Here is a 13645-nt window from a genome sequence, read left to right as displayed (position 1 = left end):
ACTGGATAAGGATACCGGTAAATCAGTAGATATTACTGACTATAGAGGTATGATTGGCTCTCTACTCTATCTAACTGCTAGTAGACCTGATATCATGTATGCTACCTGTCTTTGTGCAAGATTTCAAGCAGATCCAAGAGAACCTCACTTAACAGCTGTGAAAAGAATCTTTAAGTATCTTAAAGGAACAGCTGCTTTGGGATTATGGTATCCTAGAGAATCAGATTTTAAAGTAATAGGTTACTCAGATGCAGATTTTGCAGGTTGCAAAATTGACAGGAAAAGCACAAGTGGAAGCTGCCAATTTCTTGGAGGCAGATTGGTTTCTTGGTACAGCAAGAAACAAAAGTCAATTTGCACATCAACTGCAGAAGCAGAGTATATTGCTGCAGGAAGCTGTTGTGCACAGATTCTTTGGATGAAGAATCAGTTACTGGATTATGGGTTAACATATTTCAAAATCCCTATTTACTGTGATAATCAAAGTGCTATTGCTATGACAGGTAATCCAGTTCAACACTCTATGACATAGCACATCAGCATCAGGTACCACTTCAGAAGGGAACATGTGGATGAAGGTACAGTGGAATTGCACTTTGTTCCAACAGATCAACAACTAGCAGATATCTTCACAAAACCACTATGTGAAGCCACTTTTACAAGATTGGTAAATGAACTTGGAATGGTCTCAGGTTCTTTTTCTAAATCTGTCTAGTTTTGTTCTGATGCATCAGACTTTATGATCAGTATTTACAGAATGTAATCTCTTTGTTTATTCTGTGCTTAATTGAAATACACGTTTAAGTACTAATTGTTCTCTGATATATGTTTCTAAACTCTGATAAGTGATATGTCTGTTCAAGTAACTATTCGATCCTATGAGGATAACTGTGCTAGATACTGACCTAGTAGTCTTCAATAAAAAAATGATTCCATGTAAGAAGTAATTATTTCAGTGGAAATCTTGTGACACTAGAAAATTCTGATAATTGAGCTTAGTTGAGTTTACTTTGTTTATCTTATTACTAAGTCACAAATTAGAATAATGCTACTCATCTGTTAAGTTCTGATACTAGTAAAACTGCTGATTGTACTAAGTGCTGATAAACCTCACTTATCAAAAGAAAAAGCAAAAAGATCAAAGAATAAAATCAGGTACTCCTTTGAGATCTAGAGTAAAAATGTGGAAGGGACGACCCAAGTGCATTGCTGGTATTAAGTAAATATGCATTAGAAAAGCAAATTTTCTTGGAGACTTTTCACACTCTATGATTACTGGAGAAATACTCTGATAATAGCATAAATTCTTATAAGCAGTCGTGACTCACTTACACTGAGAAGCCACTGTAAAATAGAATTTCAAAAGATGCATAAAATTAGCACAAAACAGTTGAGGTGGACTCAAGCATGAACTCATTCATCAGTAGGTTTCAGGACAATGATAGCTCTTTAGCAAAATTTTAGTTATGCCTTATTTCTAAGATGTACTGAAGTGAATCAGACTTTACTCTTTGTCTGTTATTTAGCTTAATGCACACACTAATCACTCCATCTGAATGATGAAAATTTCTGTGGTGGTCTACGTTATTTTAGATAAACAGTCATTGTGTCATTATTGCACAAATTCTGAGGACAAGCTCTGGTTGCATATTCTGATGATTAAGTTCTGAAGAGTATAACTCAGAACTTGTATGAGAACTTACTAAGATAGGCATTCCTTTTTCGAGTTAAGAAATTATGTTCTGATGACTGTTAAGTTCTGATAAAATCTAAGTTCTGATATTACAGTCTAATGTTTTACTTGACTTATCTGTGAATAAAATTTGATAACAGTCTCAGTTAATATTTGAATATGTTGATGTGGAAGATTAATAGTCACTATGGTTAGGGTTAATGGTATTTGTACTTGAACAGTCCACTGTTACTTGTTTCTTGTGCGCTTTAAACCATGTTTCCTCTTTCCAATGAATGTTATTCTTTTTCAAAGTCTAGGGAGACGAGATAAAATTAATTCTACCTGTCAGCATTAAATACTTTTACGTCTCCTGGCATTCTCTTGCCTATATAAGCAGCCACTTCACATCATCCTACCCATCAAATTCTTTCTCACACACTTACCTTCATACTTTTTCTTTCAAAAACACAATGGTCAGATTCAACATGTTTTTGAACTACCAAAACTTCAATATGGAGCTACGTTGTGCCGAATGGCAGCAGGAATGGCACGTCACGGCCATTCCTGAGGAGATATGGGACTCTGTCCCACAGGAGGTACTGACCCACCTCCTGTTCTTCTATATGGATTACCATCGCCATCTGGAGCGAATGGAGGAGGAAAGACTGGCAGCTCTCCGCCAGCAAGAGCAAATCATCAGACTCGCCATTCTGTTTGTCGAGAGTAGGAAGAAGAAGAAATGATTTAATATTGTCTTCTTCCTGTTTTTCTTCATCATCAGCTTTGTCAGGCTTCTTAGCTAGGACTAAGGCTGTTGATGTTAGGTTTCGTAGCTTAGGGAAATCTTGTATAAGTACTAATGTAATTTCAATTTCATAAATGTATTCTCTTGATATATTAATGAAATTTGTGTTTGCTTCAAGATTTTGTCTCTAAGATATTTGGTAATGCATTGCTAAATCCTGATTGATATTCTGATGACCATATAAATTCTGTTTTAATTTAAGTTCTGATTTTTTTATCAGCACTTACTCATCTCATTTATCTTGGTCATTTTTACGTGATTTACTTTCCGAATATTAATGATGCAGTGAAAAATAATTAACTCAGTGGGAACGGTTTCAATTTTTAATTAAAACTGTTTTACCTTGATTAATGAAATATCTGGGTAAGTGGAACGATTTTTCCTTGAAAACAGGCAACTGAGTAAGTAATGATTCCTGTTTTCTCGAGCCCAGTAACTATCCGTTATTACTGCATGTCTGACAGGTGTCCAACGGTAACATTTTTGTTCAGAGTATAAGTACAACAGAGAGAGGATTTCTTTAATCCTTTATTTTCTTCGTATTTTTTCTCTTTACTTACTTTTACTCTCTTTCTTCTCACGTTGGTTTTTCATACAGACATCTTATCAAACACCTAACAGGCACTTTTGAATCTCAATTTTTCACATGGCACCTAAGGATTTAATCATTGATGGAGCTAAGTTTGTTCCAAACAACTATGCTGCTCCAACTGTAGATGCTGATGAAGCAGGTCCTTCAGGACTTACTCCTCAACAGACTCTTCCTAAGTCTGAACTGGTTAAGAAGTTTATTACCGGAGAAGCACCAGTACCTTGGAGTGAAACTCGTGCAGGTCAGGAGTGGACTAAGGAATGGAACTCAGTTTCATGTGTTCCAACTGACAAGCATCTTGCTGAGCACTTGACTAAAGCTGATGAAATGTTAAATTCTGATGATTTCAAAACTCAGTTTAGAGTCACTGCATTGAGTACTAAACATTTACAAGGTCTTCATTCAACTACTCATGCAGAGCTACACAAGATTCAGGAGGACTTTATCAAACAGGAACAAGTTTGGAAAATTGATAAGAAAAAGTTCTTCCAACCTACCATTGACAGGATTGCTTATATTGAGAAGACTCAAGATCATCAACAAGCTCAGATTGATGAAATTCTGAAAAATCAAGCTTCTCAGCAATCACAACTAACTGAAATCCAATCCTCAGTGGAATTGCTTATCTCTCTTCTACTACCTGCTGATGCCAAAAAGGGGGAGAAAGTGATTAAGTCCAAATGCAAGACTGACAAGACACTGACAGGAAAGGATAATGAAAAAGATGATCAAGGAAGCTCTGGAATGGGTAGAGGTCATAATCAAGGTAGAGGATTCACATCAAGACAAGCTAGTCACAGGACAAGTTCTGATACTGGGAAAAGAATAAGTTCTGCTGCTGGTAAAAGGATAAGTTCTGATGAACTTCTAGATCTTGATGAGGAAATGTCAAGACAATTATTTCTTCAGGAAAATTTAGGAATGGACTTGGAAAGTTTAAAGGAAGAAGAAGCCAGACTTAAATCAGAGAAAGTCACATCTAAATCTGAAGCTTCTGGTAAAAAGCCACTTCCAAAACTCAAAGGCATTGTGATCAAAGAAAGGACACATACTGAAGCAACATTGGCTAGATCACAACCACAGATAGATCCAAGATCCAAGGGTAAAGAAAAGGTTGGTGAACCTATCAAGGTTTATGTACCTCCTGAGGATGAAGAAATTACTGATGAAAAGGATGATCTTGCTCTGACTTCAAGAAAAGTTCTTAAAACAACCTCTGACATGGCTCAAGTTGTTCAGAGTCAAGAAATTGTAAGTTCTGATATTCAGAAGAAGCAAGTAACCTCTGACATAGCTCAAGTTAACTTGATATCAAAAGATAGATCAAAGACACTCCTACCAGGATTCACTAAAGCAAAACAGACTCAATCTTTGAAGACTACTGCAAGTGGTTTTGAAGCTAGAGTAGTTACTGGAAAGGAAGCAAGAGATTAAACTGGATTGGGAAGTGCTAATGAAAGAAGAGTACACAACACTACCAATGATCCAACTTCCTTGAGTGAACCAGGTATTGGAGCAACTCCTGAGAGATTGAATTCAATCTGGAGTCTGACAAAGCCTATGTCATAAGACTAGATCAGGAGTTGAGAAAAGCAAAGATCAATGATCTCAGAGCTGCAATCTTTCAAACTGATGAAGATACTGCAGAGCTTAAAGATGTCAAAAGGAGAATGATTGATGAACTCAGATATGCTGAAAAATGTTTGTTGAAGAACTATGTCAGAACAACTCCTGACATCAGAGAGATCAGATGATGAAGCCAAGTCAAAGATCTACAACTGCTTAAATTCTGATATTTGTACAGACTGAAGTTGTTATCAGAAGTTGAATATTGGTAAAGCTTTAAGGACTGTAAGTTGTAGTTATCTAGTCTAATTCTCATGCATTTGTACTTAATATTTTTGACATCATCAAATATTTGTTAAACTTGTATATTATGCTAATTTACAAGTTGGGGGAGATTGTTAGATATATTTGATAATGTCATGGCTAATATAATTTATGTTTAGATTTCAGATCTTACTTAACAGGACAAATCAGTACTTAACTGTTGATCAGTACTTATACTGGAAGTCAGGACTTAAGGATATCAGTACTTATATTATCAGGAGATAATCATCAGAAGTTAGATATCAGAACTTAAGTGCTGAAGGATGATCAAAGAAAGGACAGTAGCTGATTAAAGGAAAGAAGATCGAGATAAACATAAGAAGAGGTATGCATGAAGAAGGAATTCCGTGAAGAATGGATTACTTGGAAGAAAAGATATCTGATTGATATATTTTAGGAAGCAGAATTATATTCCATATCAATTAGCAATTATCTTGTAACTGTGTAGTATATAAACACAGACATAGGGTTTACACTAAAAGTGTTAATATATTCGAGAAGATTATTCATTGTAACCCTAGCAGCTCTCGTGATATTTGTTCATCACTGAGAGGTAACAGTTCCATACTGTAACAGAGTTTATTGTTTCAATAAAGTTTGTTTTCTGTTACTTAATATATTAAAGTTCGATTTGATTGTATTATACACTGTATTCACCCCCTCTACAGCTCTCATTTGATTCACAATCATTGTTTTTGTAAATATTCTTACTAGCCACTTGTTAAATAAGCGAATGTTCTTGTTATGTTTAGTAGCTTTAATAAATAATATATATTATAATTTATTGATATTAAGAGTGTAGTACTGTAACAAATGGTGACTCGCGAGCGGGTCGTGCGGGTTGGTCAGTGCCGTGCGGGTTCGTGTGGGTCGTGCGGGCCGTGCGGGTTCGTGCGGTTCGTGCGAGCCGTGCGGGCTCGGTTCCAGTTCTCTGTTTCCTAACTCGTAATCGGCTCGTTTTTTCAGACGAATTGTGCGGGTTTTTAGCGAGCCGAACCGGGCCGAATAAATACCGGTTTTAGAACGAGCCAGTCCCAGTTGTGCGGTTCAAACCCGCACAATTGGCCACCTCTACCCATCGGCAATCAACTAGGGACAATGGTTAACCCAATTCCCAACTTATAATTTTCCGAAACTCACTTGAGAACAAGAGAATGCTCTATGCTACACTGATGATATATCCTTTCAAAATTGAAGCAATAAATTACTTGGGGGCAGAGGATATGTCGGGCCATACATGCTTCAGTGTGAAGCTATGATGGTCCACCTGCGAACTTGACATGTTGGGAGATGAGAAAGTGGCGATCTACAGTTTTTTAGACTTTATAATTTTATAGATCACAATGTCAACATGACAATATCTCATCAGTGTACAATCTAAGTATATGTGTTCAATACAAAATTTGAAGATTGGAAGCATATGCTGAACCCGAAAACCGCGTCCAATGCTATGATGGTTCAAAGCCACCCAAATAATTCAATGAAACGTGCAATGATCACTTAACCACTGGCTCATATATGATGGTAGCAAATGGATCCAAACATGCTCGATCCGATGCAAATGTAATAATGATTATGAAGCAAACACTTGAAAGAATTTGCAATGATTTTAAAATCATCTAAGGTATTCATCAACTATCACTATTTTCTGTTTAAGCAATAATATATTGGGAATATGCAAGCATGATAAATATGAAGTTTAAGATTTAAATAATATGCTTTGAAAGAAAAAACCATACATGGAAAAGTAGAAGACAAAGGCTCGTCAAATAAAAGTAAAAGAAAGTATGTTCTGAAAGGCTCTGTCATAACATGTGTCCAAAGGCAGCTAAATATATCCATGCCCAAAGGCTAGAAGTTTAAAAGTGGATATCAAATACATGATTCATAAAAGTATGAAGGTGATTATGTCTCAAGTCTCTCATATGTCTTCATGAAATGGACTACCTTCTCTAAAATTGGGGACAACAATCCCTACTCTTCTTCATGCTTCAACTTGCTCTGTCTGTCGATCTTCAAACTCGTAGTTAAACATGCATTTGGTTAAGTCAAGTTTATCATCCTTTACCATCTGCAACCTTGTATCAAGTCCGACTCCATACCAAGTGTCTTCAAGCTTAGCTTTTTCAAATTCTTGTAGCTCTTTCTCTAAAGTTTAATTTTTTCCCTTGAGTTGGACCTCACAATCTGCAGTATCAGCTTTGAATATCTTCAATTTTGCTTCGGCACCAACAAGTTTCTGTTGTTCATAACTTACCTTATTTCAGGCATCGTTCGCAGCCTTTTCCAATTTGGACAGCCGACTCAGTCTTGAACAACGCTACTTGCTTGCGCGACCAAAGCATAACCTGCATACGTGGGTACATGATCAAAAATATTGAATATACGTGAAATTTATAAAAAATAAATATAAAAAATACCAGAGAAGTAAATGTCTAGGGATGGCAATCAGGTCGTATCGGATCGGGTATTGCAGAATCCATATCCAAACCCGAAAATTTTATCCATACCCGGACCCGATCCAAACCCGAAAAATACCCGAAAATGAATACCCCAACCCGATCCATCGAATTTCGGATCGGATTCGGGTATACCCGAAACCCGAATTTTGTTTGAATTGGATATTCATACCCGAATCCGAAATCCGAACCCGAACCCGAAATCTGAAAATTTGTATAATTATTGATATTGCAAGTGCTTGGGATCGAACACGCGACTTGCGGAGAAAGAGTTTTAACGTGTTATCTTCAACCACTCCACCACATCATTAATTGTGTTATTATAATTATATCTAATATTTAATATATCAACTTAATTAATACCCAATTTATTAGATTTATCACTAAAAGATGTTTTGTTAACCTTATTAATTTTATCACCCATTTAAATGATTGAATAACTATATTTCATTGAACTTTATAGTTAGTTAATATTTAAATATAAATATAAAAATATATGTTCTAAAAATTATATAATAATATGTATAATGTATAATATATATTATATACAATAATATATATATATAATATTATAATGTGTAATATATAAAATTCTAATATATATATAAAATTCGGGTTTTTTCGGATTTCGGGTTCAGATCGGGTTCAGATAGAGTTTCAGATTTCGGATCGGGTTTCAGATCGGTATACCTAATATCCAAATCCAAATCCTAAAATTTTCGGGTTTAAAATTCAAATCTATATCCAATCCTAAAAACCGGGTTCCGTAAATCCAAAATTTCGGGTTTCGGATCGGATATCCGTCGGATTGGATTATTTTACCATCCCTATAAATGTCATAACTTATTCACCACAAGAAACCTAGTTCATGATAGAAAGTTTTTCCTCATCAGCGGCATGAAGAACAATAGCAAAGTCACAAGTATCCAAAACATTTTCAAGGAAGGGATGCATCGGAACCCTAAAATCACATTCAAAAGCAGCAACTTAAATATCTACCTCAAGATGATCTTTCAATGAAATAAGATCATACACCCCATCTCCATTTTTGTCTTTGGAAATGAAGAAATCATCATGTATCATGAACAATACTTTTATATTTTTAATATCATCGTTATCAAGCTACTATGGAGGTTAGCAGCTGGAAACGTCTTATCATCATCAATCTTCATGTTATTCCAAATACTAGTATTGAAATAATAGTTACCGATGAAGATATTGCATCAGCTTCTTTCAACAACGGAATTCCCTCAATTTCAGTTGTCACCAATGCAATGCAAGGACGAAAATGGGGATGGATTTCACGATAAAACCAAACTCATTAGAAGCAGGCATCTGCAATTTCAAAAGAAAAAAAAAGGTTAGAGTGGTCCCAGAAAAAAAGTATGTTGGGACAACTCTTAATCATTGGAAATACTTGAATAAATGTGAGAATAGGGGCCAACTAAAAACCGTGTCCGATGATTAAGGACAACTATTGGAACGCGGCAATTTTGTCATTGTAGGCACTAAGATAGGCTTGGGGACCGATTACTTAAATGTACTCGATGGTCGGCTACTAGTGTTACATACTGTTAATTTTTTATCATATACCAACTATTTTGAGACATCAAGAAGGTCATTGGGTGCAAAAAGAATATAGTCATTGGTTGCTTCCAAGTCGACAATGAATTTTGTCGAAGGGATGTTACAAATGAAATTCGGTATCCGAAAGACGCATATTATAATAAGACAAGTATAAGATGTGTTAACGTATAAAGACTCGTGTATTTCTGTATTATTTAAATACGTAAGTATGGAATTATTAGATAAGCAAAATATGTGTATAGCTTCTATCAGCTATGTGTTATTTTATTATTATGTATGTGTGATTTTGATGTACTAGAATTGTCCTCGTAATTAATTATGGATTTGTATTGAATTATTTTCACTTTTAAAAGTGGATTTAATACAAGTTTATTTGTGTAAATATGTGGATTATCTCTAAAATTGTTTTTATGATTTTATAATCTTAATAATTATTTTTGGGATTTTATAAAATTTATAAATCAATATTTCATCAATTATTTAACCCTGTATGATTTTCTGATTGTATTTATTTGTAAAATATGTATTTAATTCCCGAATTCTTCAAAAATTATGAAACTCATATTTATTTAAGTTGGGAATATTCCGGGAATTTTAAAATTAATTTGGGAATTTTTGAGATTAGTTTTACCCGCGCAATGATTCGTATATTTGTTAAAAGCGGGTATAAATTATGTTTCAGAAATTATTTTAAAATTTCGAAATTTATGTTTTTATAAACTTTGGGATATTTTTAAAATTTTAGGACCATTTTTTTAATTTTATGTAATTGTTTTGCGTGCACCTCGGTCCGTTAATTTCGAATTTCGGGATAAATTGGGTCTGGAAATCTTCGTAATTATCCAATAGTACACGTGTCTGAATTACAGGAATTATACTGCTACATGTCCTGCATCAATTTGGACAGCATAAACTATAATAGTAATAAAAAAAATAATAACAAAACACACGTGCACAGGGGGCTGTCTTTCATCCTCCAATCTCTTTCTCTCTCTTTACTCTCACCCCCCATTCTGTTTCCATTTCTTTTCTGAGCTTGTTTCCCTGCTACCTGTTCTTGCAATAATCCTCATTGTTCCCTTCAATTTCCAGGCGTGTGTATACATGTGTGCGTGTATGGTCAGGATTATCCTGTGACTGTGCCGCCATCATGTTTCTGTGTTTTCCGGCGACTATCACCGCCGTCTTCTTGCCGTCGTGTGTGTGGGTATATTTGTGTGCGTTAATGATATGTGTGTTAATTGTGTATGCGTGTTCAGCCACTGTGTGCGGTGCCCTGTGTTACTGCCGCCTGTGCGGTGCTATTTCGGTCGTGTTTGTGGGTCGTATCCCTGTGCTCCCCTGTTTCTCTGTTTGGGCCTGTTAATTGGGGCTGTTAAGTGGGCCTTGCTGTTGGGCCACAAATGTTAAGGCTGATTGCATGTAATTGGTTATGATATTTTAATTTGATTTTGCAGAAATTAATTGACTAAATTTTGTGAAATAAATAATTGCTTCCGGGAAATTAATTTCGTAATCGGTGAAATACGCGTTGGAAACCTGAAATAATCGGGTACCCTTAAATTTTGCCACCGTCGGCGATGAGCCTCGGCGAGCCGATAGTGGACTGTGATGTTTATTCTGAGTGCTAATATTTTAAAATAAATAAATTAATTCGTAAAATTATCTTTGAAATGAGAATTTGATTTTATATTAAAGTCGAGTACGTAATTTAGTTGATGAACTGTGATTGGATTGATTGTGGGGTTGAACTGGTGGTTGGGATGTGATTGGATAATAATTGTTGTGATTGTGGTGTTTGGGATTTGACGTCGATTGATGTTTCGACGGGTAGTCCGATAAACAAAGGAGACGCTGCCCGATTTCCGGGAAATCAACTATGGAAATGCGGGAGCATATCCGGTAATTTTCGGGACGTCGAATGAATATATATATACTTATACTGTATACGAACTTGATTGTATGTTGTGGTAAATGTTCTGTCAAAAACTCGGTAACCCTAATTTTGTAAAAGGACAAATATGCGTATTTTCTGAAAACGAGCACTGAATCGATTTTTGAGAACATGAACCCTAAGTCATACGTGTGTTATTATATGAAGTGTGTTACGAGTCGGGTTTTGTTAACGCATGGGTAGATTGTTAGCGAGGATATGTCAAGCATAATCGAATGTCTAAGTTAGGGTATTTCGACCTTGTAGGTTCTAGTCGGAATGCCTGAGAATTGGCATTGGACGAAAGATAGTTGGTGGTCAGTCGAAAAGCTCAGTAAGGTTCTAATCAAAGGACTTAAGTGTTGAGGTCGAATCCAGAGTGATCTAGTGGATAGACAATAAAGCCTGAGCGACAGAGTAGGCTCAGAGTCGATCAGTAATAGTTGTAAAGCCCTGGAAGGCAAGTACTTCTGAACTTTTCTTCGAGATATATTGCAAATATTTTTGAACTGTTTCATAACATGTCGCTATTATTCAAAATAACTCATGTTTTAATATTGCAAGTGCTTTAAACTATTTAACCTTGACCCCTGATTTCTCTTGATCTTGAGCCATAAGCCTTATTCTTTGTAAACCATCCTTTGTTGATTTCCAGATATCAAACCCCCGAAATATGATACTACTCCCCAAATGTATAACTACCAAACACCAAACACTGGAAGAAAATTGTTTGAAAACACAGAAACTTTTATACTCCAACCATTCTTTATAACATCAAAGAACTATACTCTGAAAAATCATTACTGGTCTAATACATGATCCTTATACAAATTGAAAACCATTTCTTATACATACCCTGATATACCCTTATGATACTCAGTGTAACACCCCCAGATCCGGGGTCGGGGATCCGGGTCGTCACGGTCTTTCTTTCCACAATATCACTTCACTTAATTAATAATAATAACCTTATGCTGTGACCCCACACTAACACACACCACAACCCGTTATAGTCTCAGAGATGAAATTTAAATAAGTACAAGTCTTTGAATCCACAATTTAAAAGTTATTACAACCCAAAATGATTACTTGATAAATTTACAGTTAATTGCCATTATCTGCCACAAGTTATAATTATACATAATTGATTCTCAAAAGTAGATGGTCTGATCTACAATAGATCTACCTCTGCAGCTATAGCAGCTACAACATCAACGGGAAGACGCGGGACGCTTCCCACGCGCTTGCGCTGGGTCTACTGGAGTCTGGCCATCTTTCCTAACTGTTGTTGTGTGATGAAGAAATAAAGCAAGGGTGAGCAGCAAGCCCACCAAAATAATATGTATAATGATTTCCAATATATGAGCCTTCTCATAGTACTCATGAAAGTCTTGGTCAAAAGAAATGAACCAAGTTTGATATCTTAATGCGATGAAGTCACAAAATATTCAGTATATATACATATATACTTTTCAAAATCTTGGAAGTCCTCTTCCATGCATAATATACACAGAGTTCCAGTGTATAACTGTATAAAAATATCGTTGCAAGGTGATCTCATATATCTAACCTTGCCTCAACGTTTTTCTGAAAATCTTTGTCATGCATAAGATAATCATTAACTAGATATAAGTTTAAAAGATGAAGTTACAAGATACCCCAAAATACTTATATCTTTCCCAAATACTACTTGAACTACCCCCATTCAAGTTATAATCAGTTTCAAAGGTTCATCACATAGATGAGACTACAAGACAAGATTTGAATAGATTCAATCTTTGAATATCATTATAAATAATGAAGTTACGAGATACTTCATTAAGACCCGATATATAAATATATTCATATATATCTCCCATACATTTCCTGAAAACCTCTGTCATGTAAAGTATGAACAGAGTTGCAATATCCAATGAATTTGGAAGGAAAAGAATTTTGGCATAAACCAGATATCTTGCTGATCAGGCAGAGATACCAATAAGTAACCTTTTCTACTAGTAGATGGATGAATCCCCCACCGGTCATCACCCTGGCCACATAAGGACCTTGTGCTGGACCGCCACCCGGCCTCTTACGCGTTGATGGACTGCCACCCAACCACTTACACTTTCATAGACCGTACCCCGGCCTGTCGCTTGCCGACTCAATTAGAAGGGCTTACTTCCCGAACATTGGGCAAGTAATCAATTCATTTACCAAAACTGCAACCTCGTTGCGAATATAAAATACACCACAGAGCCGGATTCCCCAGGTTTTGAGCGAGTATTTAAATCCCCTTAAAAAAGGAAGATCTTAAATATAAAAATGAGTTTTGGGATCCGCTCTGACTTTAAAAATCATTTTGAAGACTCGAAAACACTTTATAGAGTGTTTGGAGTAAAGCTGATTTAATGAAGTAAATCAGTCCCCAGAATATTTAGAAAATGACTGAATATTATTATTTAAATAATATTCCCATAAAGAATAATTGAAGTAGAAGTATTAAAACTTATACTTGAAACGAGTATTAAATAACCAAAGATATACTTATATGAAAGTATTATCTTTATTTGAATAATCAAAAATAAGTTTGATTATTAACACCTTATTCTTTAATAAAATAAAGAATATATTTCAGTAATAAGCGGAGTCATAATACCTCGAATGAATATTATAAATAATATTCATTAAATAAAATAAAGGAGTCATACATCCTCAAATGAAT

This window comes from Apium graveolens, chromosome 2 (genome assembly GCF_009905375.1).
Source record: "Apium graveolens cultivar Ventura chromosome 2, ASM990537v1, whole genome shotgun sequence".
Classification (NCBI taxonomy): Eukaryota; Viridiplantae; Streptophyta; class Magnoliopsida; order Apiales; family Apiaceae; genus Apium; species Apium graveolens.
Note: the sequence above shows the minus strand (reverse complement) of the source record.